At 53.3% G+C, this 19,199-nt stretch overlaps 1 protein-coding gene across 14 annotated transcripts in view; it reads right to left on the bottom strand.

Annotated features, from left to right (window-relative positions):
• The window catches only part of FIGNL2 (fidgetin like 2), a 65,892-nt gene that overhangs the window by 20,615 nt on the left and 26,078 nt on the right, over positions 1-19,199 (bottom strand). For 8 of the 14 annotated variants that reach the window (XM_032492869.1, XM_032492868.1, XM_032492876.1 and 5 more), the window contains 2 exons: positions 18,696-18,869; positions 11,068-11,183 (listed from right to left, as the gene is read on the bottom strand). The gene's annotated coding sequence lies outside the window, so the exon portion shown is untranslated. Of the gene's footprint in view, positions 1-231; positions 2,411-4,037; positions 4,389-4,862; positions 4,890-11,067; positions 11,184-18,695; positions 18,904-19,199 lie in introns of those variants that run through there. The other 6 variants (XM_032492870.1, XM_032492882.1, XM_032492867.1 and 3 more) reach the window with 6 other exon arrangements.

The raw sequence follows: 19,199 nt of genomic DNA on the forward strand, positions 1-19,199 counted from the left end.
AATGTTTATGAGGAGGGCCCCATGCTTAGTCCCATTTCACAGATGAGATATAGAGTAATTAGTAAGTGCTACATGTTAGCTGTGATTCATCAAGATGCTTATGAAAATGCTCAGAAAAGAGCTAGACTCTTTTGCCCCCATCCTTGTTCCTGGGGACAAGTGGATCCTAAAACAAAATAACCTCTGGACATCCTTTCTCCAGGTGACACACTCAGAGATGAGATGACTAACCTATACACTGACTGAGGCAGTGTGAACATTTCCTGCTCAAAGGCTAGCCCAGAACCTCATCCAGTACCCCTGGTCCCTGGCTTGTCCAGTCCACGGGCTGTGGAGACAGCACTGAGTGGAGGTCAGGAGTGCTGGGCTGCAGGTCCCACTCTGCTCTCAGCACTTCAGAGGGGTTTGGACTGCAGGGAGGGTTTCTTGCTGTAGGGTCCATAAAGGCTTCGGGGGGTCCAAGAATCCTATAAAGCAGAATGCAAAGTCTTGTGTTGATCATGGAAGTGTATTTTTCTGGGGACAGCTTTTGTAGGTCCTTCTGAGGGGTCTGTAAATCAAAAAAAGTTACAGACCTGGGACTGGGTAATCTTGAAGACCCCTTCCATCCCTAGTACTCTTAGGTTACATGAATTTAAACATAAATTCCACTCCTCATCCTTCAAGGCCAACTCAGCAGCCACTCTAGGAAACTCTGGGATTTCCTGCTTCCTTGCAGCACAAGGCTTGGGACTCAATGCATCAGGACCCACAAAGCCTTGCAGGGTCCCTCCTACCTTGATCTTCCCACTAGCCTGCCAGCTCTTGAAAGGGAACAGGGCCAGCCCAGGGCTGAGATGACAGAAAACACAAGTATAGCCCACGGTCGGCCTAGTGGGGCTCACCCCAGCCCACAGCCTCTGTCCACTGGAAGACAGAGGCTCTCGGTGTTGTGGACCACAGGTGTACCCAGCCTCAGGTCCACCTCTCCCCACCGCAGCCCTGGAACCTCACTGAGCCAAGCTCCCTCTGGGAATCTGGTTTTCATTAAATCAGGCAGAGGAGTCATTAACTGCCAGCCAAGTCAAGAAGAAGCAAATTTCTGCTAGAAGGCACAGGGAGGGTAAGGGAGACCAGCCTGTCCCCTGCCCTCCCTGGCTGACTGATGGTGGGGGAGGTGGGGGCAGGGAGTCTGGGCTCCTAAGGGTCCAGCAACTGCAGCAGTAGGAGCTGGGGGTGGAGAGAGGGAGCAGTCTTAGCCCAGATAATAAGCAATTGTTAATGTGATCCATATGGATCCTGACTGGCCTCTCTGTTTAACAGGATGATAATGGCAGGAGAAGAATGCTGGTGTGTGGGGAAAGGAAGGGGCAAAGTCCTCCCCAGACTTGGGGATGGGGGAGGGGTCAGCAATGAGGAGGACGAAGAGCCCCACCCAGGGGTCTCCACCCATCCAGGAGCAGAGCTGTTTGCCTGAAAGTGTTCAGATGCCATGCTTTGCAGGCTGTCCTTACAAAACCCCTTCTATTCTGCCAACAAACATTTATGGAGCACCCACGAGGTGCCAAGCCCCGTGCCAGGCCCAGTGGGGACAGGGTGCACGGAAGTATATGCTCCACCCCTGTCCTCCAGGAGGCAAAGTCTAGAGCCGACTCAGCCACAGAGGCTGGGGGAGGCACAGGTGCAGGGCTAGGAGAACATGTCGGGAGGAGCAAGTGACAAGGGCTGGGGCCCTGGGGAGGCTACACGGAGGAAGTGTGGCATCCGAGTTGGGCCTTGAAGAATGAGGAGGTTGTGGAGAGACAGGGACAATGGGGAAGGCATTTGGCTGAGGGAACAGCAGGAGCAAAGGCAGAGAGGCGTGAAATTGCGTGGAGAGTCTGAGGTCTCAGTGATAAAGCCGCAGCCCAGGCAGGGGGTGGGAGGGGATTCTTGCTCCATAAAAAGCTGTGGCCATGGATGACCAGGAGGAAGGCACGAAAGGGCTCTGAGAACAACACTTTCGGGTCTGTCCCTCTCCCCTTCCCCTCTCCAGCCTGCGCACTGGATTGATTGTCCACTCTTGGGATCCTCAGCCCAGTCCACCCTTACCCTACAGCCAGAAAATCCCTCAGGGCCTCGGAGGCCAAACTCAGGTGTCTCTCAACCCTCCTCTTCGTCTCCCAGGGAGATGGGGGGGGGGTCCCCTGAGAAGTGGGGGTTATCTGGGCCCCCCAGGAGCAACTCCCATGCCCCACAGAGCTAATTCCCTTTGGCCCAAGAGGGCTTTTCTCCAGAAGATATTACAGGGAGGGCACTAGGGTCGCTCCTTACAGGGGTGGCTGCCGCAGACACCAATGGAATCAAAGGGAAATAAATGAAATGGCGTTAAATATGGGAAAGGGGGATTTACGAGGCCTGTCACCGGGTGGAGCAAGGCCGGCCGGCAGACCCCGCCCCTTTCTCGCCCACCCCAGGAAGTCCCGCCCCGCCCCTTGCCCCGCCGCCCCAGCGGCCGCCTGGTACCCGCTCGCGGCTGGGTCCCGCAGCGCTCAGCACCGAACCTCCCAGCCTGGCGGTCCTCTGGGGCTACTACACAGCGGAGAATGGCATTTGCTCCAGGCTAGGAGCTCCGGGATGGGGCCTATGAGGAAACTCAGACCGGCCGTTTCTAGAGGATGCCCAGGGGTTTAGGTTGGGCTCTGGGAAGGTCTGGGGCTCCCTGGGCAGGGTCAGAGTTCTTTAGTCACAGCACCACCTGGCCCATTCCAGCGACTCCACAAAGAAGGCTCTGGGTCCCGAGAACCGCCCTGCTGAAGCCCAGAGTGGGGCTCGAACTGGGTCCCCATTCCTTGCTGCCTGGTGGAGGGCTTGAGTCCGCTCAGCCGCGGCAACCCAGGCGAACGATAACACAAACATTCTTCCGTCCTCTATTCTCCTCCAAATTAGGTATCCATGGAGACAGAGCCTGGCAGCCTGACAGCCCCACGGCCTAATCCTGATTTAGTGACCGTCCCTTTAACAGCCCACCCACCCGTCCACCCACCCCTGCGCTCCAGGCTCCGGGCTGCTGCTTGGCGCAGGCTCCAGGCCGCTCACTCTCGCCCCCGTGCATACCCCTTCCCAGGCCTCCTCCGCCCAGGAGGCTACGGGGACTGGAGGGGCCAAGAAGGGGGCTTACGTTTGCTGAGCACCTACTGTGTGCCCAACCCTTGCTGAGGACTCTCTACAGAGCGGGTTCCTTAGCAAGGAAATCGGTGTAGACCAAGAGAGGGCTCTTGGAGTGGGGAAGTTTAAAGGGCTAGAGGGAGGGAGATGGGGAGGGGGAGAGTGAGGGAGAGAGAGAGAGAGCGCGAGCGAGCGAGCAAGCCAGGAGCTAGAGGGTCTCCCTTGCAGCCTGTAGCCCACGGGTGAAGGTAAGTGCCGCTTCCTGCAACACCCCTCTGAGATAGGGGCTATGCTCTCCCGGGTCAGAAAAGAAAGGCAGGGGGTTGGCGTGAGGGACGCAGGCCACGAAGTGGCCTCGGCCTCCTGTCACTGCCCCGTCACGATGCTGGGGAATCTCCAGGCCTGGAACCCAGTCCCCACCCCCCTCCCTCACACACAGGGGCCGCTGGACAAAGACCTGACGGAGTGGGAGGGGCCTCGGGCCGGCCCTCGGGCTCCGGACACTGGCTCCTTCTGGGACCCGAACCCACAAATACTGGCTCCCCACCCCCAATCCCGCAGGCTCCCCCCAGAGCCTGCCGCTCGCTATTGCTGCAGCCTCGGCACGAAAGGGGGCGGCGAAGAGGGTGCCCGTCGGCGGCGGAGAGGAAAGCCCCTTCCCCGCCCGCCCCTTCCCCCCGGGAAGTGACCCTCGGCTCCCACGCACCCGCCCGGGTCTCTCGCTGGCCTTGCCCTTCGACCCCCACCTCGTTGAACCCCGCGACCCGCAGCTCCCGTCCTCTCCGGCCCTCGCACTGCCCCGCGCCCGCGGACAAAGCTCCGGACACCCCGACCGAACGGTCACCACCCCCTGACCCCGGCCCGCCCGCGCGCTCGCGTGCCTGCCCCAGCCAGGCCCATGGGCCCCGTACCTCGGCATCCCGGCCGGGTCCTAGGTGAGTGTGCGCGGCCTGGCGGGGCGTCCGGCCCTGGAGCCGGGGCGCGGGCCGGGGGCGACAGGCCGGGGCCGGGGGGCAGCGGCGCTCACCATCCTGGAGCCGCTACTGCTGCGGCTGCTGCGGCCGCAGCGGGCGGGAGCGGGACTGGGCAGTGGGGGTGGCCGGACAAGAGGCCGCCCCGGCTCCCCCCTCAGGCAGGACCCCCACCCCCACCCCCGCCTCCCCTCGCCCGCCCCCAGCGCCCTCCCTCGCAGGCCTTTGCTCCCCTCCCCTTTGCCTGCTCCTCCCCTCCCCAAGTGCCCCTCCCTTCCCCCCAACTCCCGCCCCTTCCCCGGCCCTCTCCTCCGGGGCTGCTTCCCCGCCCTCCCCTCCTCACCCCCGCCCCGCCCCCACCTCCCCTGGGCCCGTCCGGCCCCTCCTCTCTACCCGCCCGCCTGGCCCCGCCCCTCTCCTCCCCTAGCTCTAAAATAAATTAGCCACAGAGGGGAAAAAAGAGCAAATGACCCTTGGTGTGGAGTGTCCTTGCGCCACTCTCAGGCCTGCCCCCGCCTCTCCCGGGCCGTCGGAGCGGGAAGTTGAGGTGGGGGTAGAGGCCGGGGAGGGTGGGGAGCGGTCCCCGAAGGGGGAGACCAGGATTGAGCAGCAGGGCCGCCGAGCGTGTCCGCCGGGTGTGAGAGGCTTCCTGGGTCGAAGGGCAAAGGGGAAGACAGCCGGCCCGGCCCGCCCCGTCCGCTAGCTGCCTTCTACCTCTTCTCCCTGGTCTACCTCTGCCCCTCGGCCAAAGCCTGGTGAACTCACTTTCATCCCCCGCTCCTGGTGAACTGTCGGCCGCGCCAGCCCGGGATGCAGTGGGTGGGACACACACAGTCCGGCAAGTCCACTGCTCTGCGCCAATGCCACTCCGAGCGGGGGTGGGCTCGGAGGAGGACGGAGAGCCCTGGACGGGGGCAGCGGAGAGTGGGATGTGACGTCTAGACCTTTGGCTTCACTGCAGGGCTTTCCCAAGAAGGCGGCATTCATACTGGGCCAAGCAGGATGAATCCTAGACCTGTGGTGTGCTTAGAGGTAACCCAAGGCGTTCATTGGTTGGTGCATTCATTCAGCAGATACATATTGCGTGTCTTCTCTGAGCCAAGATTTGGGCAAGAGGCTGGACACACCCGAGAGAATCCCAAAGGCCCATCTCTGTCCTCGTGGAGCTCCCGGTCCAAGGGTAGACAGAATTCTATCAGACACACGCAAGGCTTCAGTGGTGATCCAGGGGGAAAAGAAAGGCTGCAGGGCGAGCACCCCATGGCAGAACCCACTTTGCCCCAGGAGGTTGTAGGAGAGCGGGCTGAGCTTAGGTTGGAAGGTCTAGATATATCTCCCAGAAATGTTAAGCACCCAGAGGTCCCAAGGCCATCTATGTTCCCATGCAAGGGCAGTGCTTGAGGGTCCTCTCTAATGCAGTGGGTTTTTTGTTATTGTTATTGTTGTTGTATTCTTTCCCTTTTGGGTGCTGCTCAGCCTCCCTGAGTACCAGTAAGACAAGGTGGTCCTTGCGCCCTTACCCCCGGCTGCAGGGTAGTGCTCTGTCCTCTGTTTTGCAGAACTCTAAACTCTCCCTTTCCCTTCTCCTACGGATGGTTCCTCTGGAGTCTCCAGGGTCTCACTGGCCCCCTCTGGAAGCTCTGGTTTCTGATCTCTCCCGGGCACCCCTGTAGGTGCCACTCAGGGAAAGGGGGAGGCTCCTAGATTTTCCCCAACCCTCATACAGAAGCAAGACTGACACCCAAGCAGGTTCGGGAACTCACCAAGGTCAGGATCTTCTCCAACCCCAGAATCCCCTCTTCCTTTCCACTCCACACCCCTGGGACCACACTATGGCATGGGTCAGAATGGTAGGGCAACACCTGGCTTCAAAATCAGAAAGGCAGGATAAAGGGAGCCACAGCTGCCCTCCTAGGAGAGCTGAACCCCTAGTTGAAGGGACAATCCCGGGATAACAGAGGGGGAAGGAATTTGTTGAGTATATCCATACTGATGGGGTATCTGAAGCCCAGAGAGAAGAGACATACTGGGGGTCACACAGCAAAGCTGGGTCTAGAATCCACTCTACTCTTTCCACCCTTCCTGTAAGGGTCCTCAAGGGTCAGAGGCAGGAGCTAAGAGAGAGGCCAAAGTCCACATGAGCTGAGTGACCCCAATCAGCAGGACTGGTGCCAGGAGGCCCAACCTTGCCCTGGAAACATTGTGGCCGGGTGTCACTGGGTGCCATGCTCCACCAGGCTCCAGGTTGGGGTGGAATACTGGCATGGAGGTGGAGGAGGAGTTGATAAGATGCTCCCCGGGAGTGGGGATCCAGTTCTCCTTCACCCCTCAGGACCCTCCAGTGCTGGTAGGAAGGACAAGCTTAGACCTCAGGAAAGCTTTGCCAGTAAGATAGGACGGGGCAGCAGGCTGAGAGGCCTTTGCTGGACTCCACGAAGGAAGGTACTGCATCTTGGAAGCACTGAGTTTCTTCTGATGGGCGAACCGGCCTGGGTTGCATTAAGGGGTTTAGTTAGCAGGTGGGGTGAGGTTGGTCTCTTCACCCCTCTGCCCACCAGTGGTCGACAGTGAAGTGTGGCTTCCCCTCCCCAAGCTCATTAAAGTCCCGTTAATACATCATCCAGCCTCCTGGGCTGACAAATACTCGATCCTGGCAAATGGCCCTTCATCATGTCTCTCACTCTGCTCTCCTGGGCGGGGCCTGGGGGTCTGTTCTCTGAGAACTGCCAGCTGACCCCTTTCCTGACTGTCCCCAATCAAGGGATCTGTGCCCTGAAAGCCCCCTGCTGAGGACAGGCTTCTGGCTGGTCTTGTGGTCATCCCAGGGAGGTCAAGTGCCTGGCAATGGATTGGATAATAATAGTGGTAATGATGGTGGTAATGCTGGTTTCTGCCGAGGGCCCGCCATTCTTTCCCAGCCCTTTTGCTTGTAACACGTGCAAGGTGGAGGCAGGTAGTGTGCTTGGGTGTGTTGCTGAGTGCCCGTGCGTGTGTGCACATGGGTGTGTGACATGGGTATTGTGCAGATGGGTGTGTATGTGATCTTCCTGGTCCAGTGACCTGCTACAAGGCCTTTCTGCAAACATCAAGAAAAACAGCCCATTGACACAACATTGTAAACTGACTATAACTCAATTAAAAAAGAAAGAAAAGGAAGAAAGAGAAAGAAAGAAAAAGAAAGAAAGAAAGAAAGAAAGAAAGAAAGAAAGAAAGAAAGAAAGAAAGAAAGAAAGAAAGAAAGGCACAGATGGCCCAGGAGGAATCAGCATTAGGGGTGTTGAAGAGAGAGGGGAAAGTTAGGGAAGATGTGGAAGCAGGAGAGTGAGGGAGGAAGAGCAGGTGGGGTGAGGAGGAAGGAAAGAAAAGGACCCCAGGGAAGGATGGGGGTGGGGGGAGGAAGGGAGAAAGAAATGGAAGAGAGGAAGAGGAAAGGGCGGGGAGACCTCTCTTTGTGGGCCTCTGGACAGGCCACTCAGGAGTCATTAAGAAGCAAGAAAGGAAGGAAATGTGTCCAGGCTGGGGGACTGGGGTGCGTGCCCAGAGGACACCACACCCAGCTGGCTGCTACACCCCCACTCGACCTGGGCTCAGGCTGCTCCCCCTACAAGTGGAAGCCCTAGCCCTTCTCTTTCTGGCTGTTTGGCCTTCAAGAGGCCCAGTTCCTAGTGCCTCCCCAGCCCAGCTCACATACTCACTCTCTTACTGTTTATGGACTTATACCAGCTTTGCCTTCTCAGTGAGCTACAAGCTGTGTCTGGGTCCAGTCCCCACCCTACAGCCAGCCAGGGGCTCTTAAGAGCCTCCATGAGAATGAGAAAAAGCATCCCTTCCTTTGGGCAGACACAGCTCTTTGCCAGACCACACAAGACTTGGGAGGGGGAGCTGAGCTGGCTATCAGTCCCCTCCTTTCCCTCAGGGGCTCAACACTTGAAGACCCTGGTACCCACTTCCAAAATCCTCACACCTCCTCTGGCTCTGCAATTTGGTCTGTGAGCAGAAGCACACCCACCCCACTCCCATCCTGCAGCACAGCCTTTGGGCCAGGACCCCAAACTGAGCTATCACCCCACTATGCACCCCACTATACAGCCCCACAGAACCTCTCACTAAGCATGCACACCATTTAATACCACAGAGTCTCTCTCCCTGGAATATCATTCCCCCTATTCTGCCTGGGGAACTCCTGTTCATTCTTCAAAACCCAACTCAGATATGTCCTCTTCTCTAAAGTCTTCCTGAGCTATCCCCTACTCCCAGCAGAGCTGGTAGCCTTTACCCCAGAGCTCTCTTAATCTGGTTTTCTAGGTTCCATGGGTTGAGCCCAATACCCTGCGCCTAGAAGAACCCTTCCCTTCCTATATCCTGTCTGAAGGCAGAAGAGTCCGCCCAAGCCTGCCTAGCTCACTCCACATGCCAGCACTTCTAGAACCACACTGGGCTTCTCCCTTCCCTAAAGCTTACAAACCCAAAGCAGAAACCCAAGTGGCTCAGAGGTCTCCCCACCCCCACACTGCCCTCACTGGGGCAGGGCCTGACAGGAGATTCCCAGCACATCTGGTTGTACTTAAATCATCCAGCGCCCAACTGCCCAGGCATGTTCCCTGATTTTCTGCCCTGGCCTCCTCCCCTTCCTAAGCCAGCCTCCCAGGTCTCTCCTTCAGGATGCCTTCCCTGATTGGCCCAGCCCCTATAACCTCCAACTCTCTGGGTCTGGGGTCTGGGAGGGTGTGTCTCAGTGTGTGGAGCCTCATCCTTTCCAAGCATTGGTCCTGGATAGAAAGAAACCCTTCCCCCAGGCAGGGAGGAGAGTTGACCAAGAGCCTCTCCTCTGTGCCCTTGGTCTCCAGGGTGGCTGCCTCCAGTTACTGGTGTGTAGTGGGGAGTGGGAAGCCTTTTTAAAGCTTTGGTTCAGATCCAGACAGAGAGCTGTTCCCACAACAACTCTTGCTGTCAGCCATTTCCCAAAAGGCTTTGCTAATATTAAAGAACAAAGGGGAAATAAACACAGAAAATACAGCAAGTATAAACAAAAACACTAGGCTACAAAGAAAAGGTTTGTGGAACACCAAGACCTGCCTCCAGGGCTCCAGATTTGAATGTTCATTCATTCAATAGTGTGTACTGATGCCTGAGTGCCCAAATCTCTGGGAACAGTGACTTGAATAAGACCCCAGTGCTTCCTAGAGAAACTCACAGTCAGAGGAGAGGGACAGGTGGACGATCAAATTCAAGATGCTGCGATGGACATGAGTGGGGAGGCAGTGGGGCATAGTGGTTGAAGATGGGAGACTCCAGGTCCACTCCTATCTCCCCCACTTTCCTGCTGCTGCCCCAAAGAGTGGGGGGCACTTAGCTGCTGGAGCCTGGCTCCTCACCTGTAAAAGGGAGATGATGTGTCCTGAGAGGGTTATGGTGGGATTCAAATAAGACAGTGCGTGTGGAAGCGCTCTGTGAAGTGCTAAGTGACTTGCTGGACTCATTATTATTGGGCTCAGGCACGTTGCCTGTCTGACGCTCCCGGCTCGTTTTTTCTGATGCCTGAACAGCTGTCCCTGCCTACCCTCTGAGAGTTGGAGAAACTTTTCCTGTGGGCAACACTCAGCCCAGAGCAGCAGGCAGTTGGATCCACACACACATAATACTTTGTTACACAAGTAAAACACCTTTTCAAAGTGCCTTTTAAAATTAGAAAATATAGATAAGCACAAAACAATTTTTTTTTTTTTTTTTTTTACAAATCAAACACCCTTAATCCTACATCCAGAGATAACCACTGGTAAGACTTTAGAGTAAGACATATTTTTCTAGCTATTGATGTATAGAGAGAGATTGCCACACGATTTTGTAATCTGCTTTTCTCAATAGACAAGTATTTTGAATATCTTTTCCTGTCTATAAATATATTTATACCACATAATTTTTTTATTGAAGTATAGTTGATTTATAGTATTGTGTTAGTTTCAGGTGTACAGCAATGTGATTTGGTTATATGTGTATATGTATCTATCTATATTCTTTTTTCTATTCTTTTCCATTACAGTTTAGTAGAAGATATTGAATATAGTTCCCTGTGCTATACAGTAAATCCTTGTTGTTCATCTGTACCACATAATTTTTATGACGGTTTAGTATTCCACAATATGGACATGTAAGAATTAATTTAACAAGTCTCCTTTGTTGTCGATTTTTTTTTCAAGAAATAAAAGCTTCATGAACAGTCTTGTAACAGCCACCTTTGTGCATATGTCTAATTAGGATAAAAATCCTAGTACTGAGAGGCTGGGAATGCTTTGAAGAGCCACTAGCCCAGGCCTCCGGGCTGTGCCCTCACATCTCCTCCAGGCAGCCCTCCCAGACTGGCGTTTCAGGACCCGGCGCATTTCCCAAGGCCCACGCATTCCCCAGTAGCTTCATCCTCGAGCGACCTGGCCTGGGAAGCCCTGAAAAATGCTCAAAGGCCTGCCTGGTGAAGGCCAGGAGGGGCCCTGGGTGGCCAGCACAAAGCAGGCTTGTCCGGGGCACGGAAAGAGGCCCCGCCCCTCGGGGCTGCCGGCCGAACATTCCTCCCGGGACAATGGCTGCCTCAGGGAATCCCGAGAATGAAGGAGGCCGGGTGGCTTCCCAAGTCCACCCCCACCCCCCCCCACCAAGTTGAACCCGTTCCCAAAATGGAAAGAAGGGGCGCCTTGCACTGGGGGCGGGGTGGGGAGGGGCAGTGCTTCTGCGTGCCCACACCCGCCCCCCCCCCCCCCAATTCCTTTACCAACTCTAATCCACACGCCCCTGCCTGAGTCCCGCCCCAGCCACCCCTTCGCTGAGGATCTTGGGCAAAAAGCCCTGCTCTCTGTAAGCCCCTGCTTCCTCAACTGTAAAATTGGAGGCTTGGATTCAGTGGTTACTAAATTCCCCGCAGATTTAAAATGCCTTAAGGCAGTGACGAAATCGCGCATAGGTTCTGGGACCAGATTACCTGAGTTCAAATCTTGGTCTGCTCTTTACCCTGTGAATTTGACATTCCCAGAGACACTCAGCTTCCGCATCTGTAAAGTGGGCTGAAGACACATACTGATCCCTCACGGGGATTTCCTGAGGAAGGATGAGAAGACGCTCATGAAAAAAAGGCTGATTCGTTCAAGTCTGCCAACTGTGATTCACACTGAACTTTATGAACTTCCTTTTTTAAAAAAAAAAAAATTTACTTATTATTGTATTACTTTTTTTTATTTTAGGGGGAAGGTAACTAGGTTTATTTTTTTAGAGGAGATACTGGGGATTGAACCCAGGACCTCACATGCATGCTAAGCATGCACTCTACCACTTGAGCTATACCCCCCCACCCACTCCGAACTTTAAAGCTAACTGAATTTCCAACCCCAGGCCCCTCCCATGCCTAGTCCAGATTTTAGCCCCTGGACATTTTGCCAACAATTGGCCACATCTCTGGGAATGAGGGGCAACTGATGTCTCAAGGCAGCCTCCCTCTTGCTTGTTTCCACTTGCCCTTGTATCAGCCATAAAGCTGTAAAACTGTAAAGGCTTTGGGGGGGGGGGGCGGGCAAATAAAATTTAAAATACAAGAAAATTCTTGTGTCAGGTTCACTTTTGTTTGGAAAATGCAAGTGTTTCCAATGTTAGGCACCATGGGTGACACAGGATTCCAGGCTCTTAATAACCCATTGAAGAATCAGTACTAACACTGAACCCGCGAGCAATATGGGTTTCCTGTAAATATTTTTGAACTGTTTACCACAGACCCCTGTCCAGCTTCCTCCCACTCTCCCTTCATACCCCTGTTCTGTTCCTCATTTGCCTCCTCCTCTACCTTCTTTTATACTCCCGAGTTACAAACCCTCTGCTGCAAGTACCAGAAAACTCTCCCCACAGTGGCTTGTACAATAAGGAAAATGCTCGATCATATTTCATCCAATTTAGATGCCACTGATGTTAAGAAGCACTGTTACTTTACCATTAGAAAGAAAAAGCTCTGCCAATTAAACTGACACAATGATTTCTTATCACTGAGAATTTTTATTTTATAGTTATTTTAAAAGTTCTTTTGGACTTACATGGAAATATATTTTGTAACATAAATTACTCTTGCATGTGTATAACAAGGAAAACAAGGGTGAAATAAATTGGTTAAGATTTTCTTTAAACTTTATCACATTCAGAGTCTGATTCCTGGAATCACTTTTCAACTTTGAGCTGTCAGTGTCTGTGTTTTTCCACATGGACTCATCATCAGGGCCGAGTCAAGGATTGGTGATAATAGCTTAAAAGACAGCTCTACTAAATTATCTTTTCCTGTTTAAAAAATTACCCCAAATCTTAGCAGCTGAAGGCAACAAACATTTATTACATTATAGTTTCTATGGGTCAGGAATCCAGGAGTGGTTTAGCCAAGTGGTTCTGGCTCAGGGTCTCTTATGAGCTAGCATTCAAGTTGTGGGCAGCAGTAATCCCAGCTCAGGCACATGGCTGTTGGCAGACCTCAGGTCTTAGCTGGCTGTTGGCTGGCTACCTCATTTCTGCATGATGTGGGCCTCTCCATAGGCCACCTAACTGTCTTCATGACATGGCAGCTGGCTTCCCTGACAGCACTGATCCCAGAGAGAGCACAGTCAATCATTCAAGGCAGAAGCCACAGTCTTTTTATAACCTAATATCAGAGGTGGCCTAGTATCATGATTTCTGCCCTATGCTACTAGTCACAAAGACCAACCCAGAATGCTGCGGGATGGGACTACACAAAGTTGTGCCTAGCAGAAGGTGAGGACTATTGGGGCCATTGTTACCCTGGGGATCTTCCATAAACCTCTGACATCCATTCTGGAAGTGTTAATGCTGGCAGATGATCTTGTCAGATAGTCGATAACAATATCTAGATATCAGTCAGAACGCAGAGTCCTTACATGGTTTGTGAAATGAAACATCACAGTGTTATAGTTGTCCTATTGTGACACCAGGAAGGTCACCAAAATTTGTACATGGGCAGGAAGGACAGCTAAGCACAACTGCTGTCTGGCTGACAGCCGGTTAACATGCTGTTGATGGGAAGATGTATACTGATTTTACAAATGTTATAATGTGACCCAATGTGCATTTGAGAATTGATCAAATATACAGTATTTTACATAACTCTGAGAAACAGTGGCTCCAGAGTTGATGTATTCAGAGACTCACACCTTCTTTAAGGGCCCCAGGTCCCTTCCATCTTCACATCTAACACCCTCAGTATATCTACTGGGTCCCTGCATGGTTCCCCTCAAGTCATAAAATGCCTGAATTAAGTTCCAATCATCCCCTGTGGGCACAACTCTTCCTCTCAGGTGTCTCCTTTTAAGAGCAAAGAAACCTTTCCCAGAGATATCCAGATTTTCCCTCGTCTCCTTGAGTGGAAATTGTTCCTGCCCGTGTTCGTCCCTTGCATATGTTGGCAAAACTCAGAGCAATTTAAATAAGATTGAAGTTTATTCTTTCTCATATAAAAGAAGTCTGAACGTAGGTGGTGCTGGTGTGCTGTCTTCATAGTTTCAGTGTCATTGGAGACTCAGGCGCCACCTATCTCATGTGATTTCATTCTCAAATGCACCTCGTGTTCCAAAATAGCTGCTGGAATTCCAGCCATCAGATCCACATTGTAGACCAGAAGGAGCAAAAACAGAAGGGCCAAAGGTTGTTCCTCAGCAGAGTCAGCAACCTTAAGCAACCTTCTCAGATGTTCCAAGAGCATTTCTATTTACATCTTATTGGTCAGAACTTGGTCACACAGCCACATCTAGCTGCAAGAAAAGCTAGAAACATTTTTCAGCAGGGCACTGTGTCACCCTAAATAAAATGTGACTATTATTAAGGAAGAAAACAGGAGAATGAACATTAGGAGGCTACAATCAGTGTCTTCCACAGTCCTCATGCTTAAACCAATCCCTGGTCAGGGGGACAGGATTACTAGGATTGATGTAGGGGCATCAGGATTTACTCACCACTGATTATTGACCAACAACCCTTGCCCCCCCTTTCTTGCTTAACAAGACCTTGATTTTGTTCAGGGACCAGACCTCCATGTTCTTCAGGGGAGGCCGAGCCCCTCCCCAGGCCCAGGGGTGAGTCTGGGTTAGTCTGAGACACCTATCCCATTCCCTCTGCCAATATCTGGTTCAAGAATGGACATGTAATATGATTCTGGCCTATGACACATGCGGCGATGTTCTTTGAGAGACTTCTGAAAAGGCTTCTCAGAGGCCAAAGGAGAAACAGTGTTTTCTTGGTCTCTGAATGTTGTCTGCATGTGATACCTGGAACCGCAGAGCCATCTTGCAGTTTTAAGATAAGTTAGGGTACAAGGATGAAAACCAACATGACAAAGGTGGCAGAAAAGAAGAGAATGCAATGTGGTGCAATATTCATAGAACGGAATCCTACTCAGTGATAAAAATGAACTGCCAATACACACAATGAAATGGATGAATCTCAAAAACATCATCTGAAGCAAAAGAGTCAGACACAAAAGAGTATATATAATATGACTTCATTTACAGGAAAGTCTAGAACATGCAAGTCTGATCTTTGAGCTTACATTTCACCTTCTCCTGATTCAAACAGGGTGTTTCACTGCAGACGATTTCCTCTCCTTTTCTTTATCTTTGACCTGTCCCTCCCTTCCTTCCAGGCTCTACTCTGCTCTCCCTCTTCCAGGAAGCCTTCCTTGACTCATGCCTCCCCCTTCCCTGCCAACCACTCCACAAGCCTCCCTGTAGGGGCTGGCTTCTCAGTCCAGAGCTCTATCCACTCCCTTCCATTGCCCCTCCCTCAGTAAAGACCTCTCCAGCTCAGATAAGACCTGGACTCCTGGGGATGCTTGCCCAGTAAAGGAAGGATGCCCGCTCTCCACCACATCCTTAGTGGTTGAAAGCTTGGACAGGGGTGGGGGCTGGTGAGGAGGAGGCCACCTGCCAGAGTGGCAGCAGACAGGCCAGCTAAATCCTTGACCTACGATTTAAGGGGTCGGGCATAGTTCAATAGAGCACTCCAGGCTGAGTCCCGGCTCATTCACATAGGTCAGGGGGATGTGGGATAGGGAGGGGAGGAGGGCTATCTCCTCCTAGAGCCCCTTGGATTCATTCCCAGCCCTCTGAGGCATAATCCAGCACCCTGAAAATCCACCCCCCCACTCTGAGAGACAGTGCCCCTCTGAGAGACAAAGGAGTGAGTGGGAGCGAGAAGGGGAGGCGGATCAGGGAGCTGGGAGAGCCATGGAACGCGTGGGATCGCAGTGTTTGGCGCACGGTAAAGGCTCCATAAGCCTCCTGTCTGTAGTAACCCAGGGTCCTCTGCTAGGTCCTGTGAGACCCAGCAGCTTTGCCCAGAGTTCCCAGGTTGGCCCTAGTCACTGCTCCCCTCCTCTTCTTTTGGAATTTCCCCCCAGGACTGGGCCCTACCAAGATTTGGAGGCAGGCCCTTTAAATAGCGGGAGTATCTGATGGAATCCCACATGCAGAACTTAAGAGAGATTCTCATAGCTACGCATAAATGCCAGTTGGGACCCAGGAGGAGGGCCAAGCTTCGGTCAAGCTCTCAGCCAGACGCCCCTACCCTTGGGTTTCCCCACCGCCAGGTTTGCACACGCCGGAGTGCTATGCAAATTAGATGCAAAGCAAGCCAAGACAGTTGTAGGGATTGGCTGTCGCCGAGACTTTGTTTGTCCAATCCGGAGCCTCCCGGCAGCTTGGGCTCCCCCGCACCGACCCGGTCCCGCCATAAATCAGCTCCGTCAGCGTTAATGGCTCCTGACTAATTGCCTGGACTCGGCTCCGGGCTCGGGTCGCCAGCATTAAAATTCAATCAGGCCCAGCGCTGAGCTATTAAATATTCATTGGGAGAGCTTCCCGAAACCATGCTGGGGGATGGGGATGGAGTGGGTTGGAGGAACTACCTGAATCTACAGCTCCAGAGGAAGTCCCTGTTCCTCCCCAGCACTCTCACCTCCTACAACAGCTGCTTGATTTCCATTCTGTTGGGCCTGATTTCTCTCTGGAAGTCCTTAAGTCCTCTCTAGAGACTCCCAGGAGATTGAGCTGCCCTGTAGGAGTGTGGTGTTAAGTTATGCCTAGGGGCTGTATCCCCTCCATGCCTGGTCACCTCACTCCATGGACCTCTTACCCGGTGCCCATTGTGGCCCCTTGTCAATGCTGGAAACTTTGGTCCCCCCAGGAGTGGAATATCTCCAAAGCATAGATGGCTTCATCCTTAGCAGAGGCCAGGGAGGCCCCTAGGTCTGGACCTGCTGCCTTTGCCAGGGATTCTGTTGGCACTACTCTGGCCATCTTCAGCAGGCTGGAGAGAGCTCCAGGCTGGACAGCATGGGGTCTGTGCTGGAAGGGTGGAGACAACTCTGTGCAGTCCTCCTCTCCTCTCCCCTTCCCCCAGGAATGCGGCCTGTCCAAGCTCCTGGGCCTCAGGCCTGATGCTGAGCAGGCTGCCTGCAAGTTCTCAAGGAGGGCACCCAGGGGGAGGGGGGCTGAGCCTGAGTGCCTGTAGGGGCCCACTGGGAGGGTCCTGGATGGAGTGGGAAGTACATCCCACCTCTACCCCACCACCCGACACAAACATATACACTACAGTTGGAAGTTTATGAAGAGGGTTTAGCAGGTGTAATGATAGCCATGGCCCAAAGGCTGGAGTGAGCCACTCAAATAAGGACTGGGTGTTTTTCTAGACCCTCCATGTTGTATTGAGACATCTTGTGACACAGCTCAAGTCCATGGGCCAGGAGGTGGATGAGTTAAGGGGAAAACAGAGCATGACAAATATACTAGGGGAAACCTGTTCCCCTCCCTTGTTTTTAGAGACTCCTCAAAGCAAATCACCTGGTCACAGGGCTCTTTCCCTGCCCTTTGGACTGCTCCCTGCTCCTGGTGCCTGAGGTCCTACAAGAAATTAACCCTGTGGGGCCTGGTGGAGGCTAAGACTGCCAGAGCCACAGAGTGCCTCACAGACACTGCAGGGGAGGGGTGGAGGCTGAGGGCACCAGTTTCTACCAGGACAGAAGCAGCTCAGGGGTTCAGGAGGGGTGTGAAGTTCAGGGCACACTGTTTTGGGGGACACTGGGAAGTATTTCTTAATCTACTGTTCCCAACCTTGGGCCAGGAAGAAGCCTAGAATTCTTGTCTGAGAATCCCTACTCCTCTCCAGAACCCAGGCAGGGCCCAGAGCTGGATGTAGGGCAGAATATGTCTGGCAGCGATTAGGAAGGGAGCTGTGGCTGGGAGGCCTCAGACTTCAGCGGGTCAGGAGTGACCTGAGCCAAGTGTCCGATTCCAAAGCCAGACGTCACAGGCAATCCGGGATTCCAGCTCCCTCCACGTGTGGTTCCCATTAGGGCTGGCTGGGGTCTTCCTGAAGGCCAGGCGGATTCCTGAGCCCCTCCCCCAACCCAGCCCCTCCCTCTTGGGGCTGTTTGGAATGTCTTTTACCCAGTTCTTCCCGGTGGCCTGCCAGAGTGCAACCTTGGGGATTTTCTGGGGCAACCCACTCCGAGTGCACCCCCCCACCAACGAGATGATGCTTTTGCAATGCCTTAAAGAGGACAAAGGGATAGGAGACAAACTTCTAACCCCTCAGGGAAGGCTAATCCCTGAAGACCCCTACACTATGCTTGGGGCCTTCCTTCCTCTCCAGGTCAGCTGCTTTTGTTCAGGTCTCAGCTCCTCTGGACCCTGACACTTGCAACTGCCTCCCACTGACCAGGCCTTTCCTCCATAATGCCTCTGAGTGGGCGTCCTAAAACCCAGGCCTGGTATTCAGATCATTTCTCTCTTATAAAACTTCCAACAGCTTTCCAGCAACTCTGCAGCCATCGCTGTTTGCATCCTCAGAGATATCTGCGCTATGTGTTTTAGACACACACACCATTTTAAAGGTTTTAAACATAGTCATCAACTTTTGAAAACCAGGAGGCAACATATAAAGATCTACATTTCTAATTTTTCTTGAAAATAGCTGACAACTGTAAGTTCACATACCGGCATGACAATGGCCAGAGTTGAGTAATAACTGTGGCCTTCAGAGGGGATCCCTGGGGTTTACTTGAGCACCACAGTCCCCACCTGTCCCTGTTGTCTCCCAGGTCTGAGGGCCAGATGAATGAATGGCCTTTTTAATCACTGGGCTGGCACTGACCTTTTTTTTTTAATCTTACTTCCTATCAGCTTCACTCCTTCCAGCCATTTATATTCTTGTCTGTCCCTCCCTGTGCTGACTCTTCAATTTGCTACAACAAACTCAAGTCTAAGGTATGTCTCTTCCGCCTCCTTTCACACACCAACCCAGTCAGCTCCTCCTGCTCCAGACCCATCACTACCTTCACACTCCCAAGTCTTTGCACATGCTGTTCCTCCTGTCCCATGAACTTCTACTTCTCCGTCAAGCCCCAACCCAGAAGCCACTGACTCTGTGGTATCCTCCTGATGACTCCAGAGGGTAGCACCATCAGGTTGTCCTTATGATTCTGGAATGTCTCACACTGCATCCCTCCCCTGCCCTGCACTGAGAGCCACTCCAGGGCTGAGAGGAGGCCTGCCAGGCATCTCCAGGGCTCACCTGTGTTGAGGAATCAGGCCATTACGTTAGTGGTGGGGACGGTTGCGGGTAGGGAGGTTGTAGCTCCACCACTCTGGAGCCGGCCTCAGTGGCAAACACAAGTTTGTTGGAGTTGGCAAGGCTGCAGGAGGGGAGGTGGCAGGCATTCTGTGCCGCAAGGTGAGGTCCTGGATCCTAGGCAGGAAGGACGCCTATGTCACCTGGGAACCTGGGCATGAGCAGGTGGGGCAGGGGCTTGATGTATCTGGGAGCCTAATCTCACTCAGGATCACCTGTGCTTCTGCACCTGGGGGATTGTTTAGACCCTGGGCGGGGGGTTGTGAAGATATGTAAGCATTTGGGCACTGGTTCCCTGCGCTAGTGGGGTTCTCTCCTCTACCCTGTGAGCACACCTAATGCCCCTAGAGCTGCCATCAGTACTAGGATAGAGAGATCAAACAGACAACATCCTTACTGCCTGAAGCTGGTGGCAGAGACCCCAGGAGACACGCTTGAAACCAGTGA

This window comes from Camelus ferus, chromosome 12 (genome assembly GCF_009834535.1).
Source record: "Camelus ferus isolate YT-003-E chromosome 12, BCGSAC_Cfer_1.0, whole genome shotgun sequence".
NCBI classification, from domain to species: domain Eukaryota; kingdom Metazoa; phylum Chordata; class Mammalia; order Artiodactyla; family Camelidae; genus Camelus; species Camelus ferus.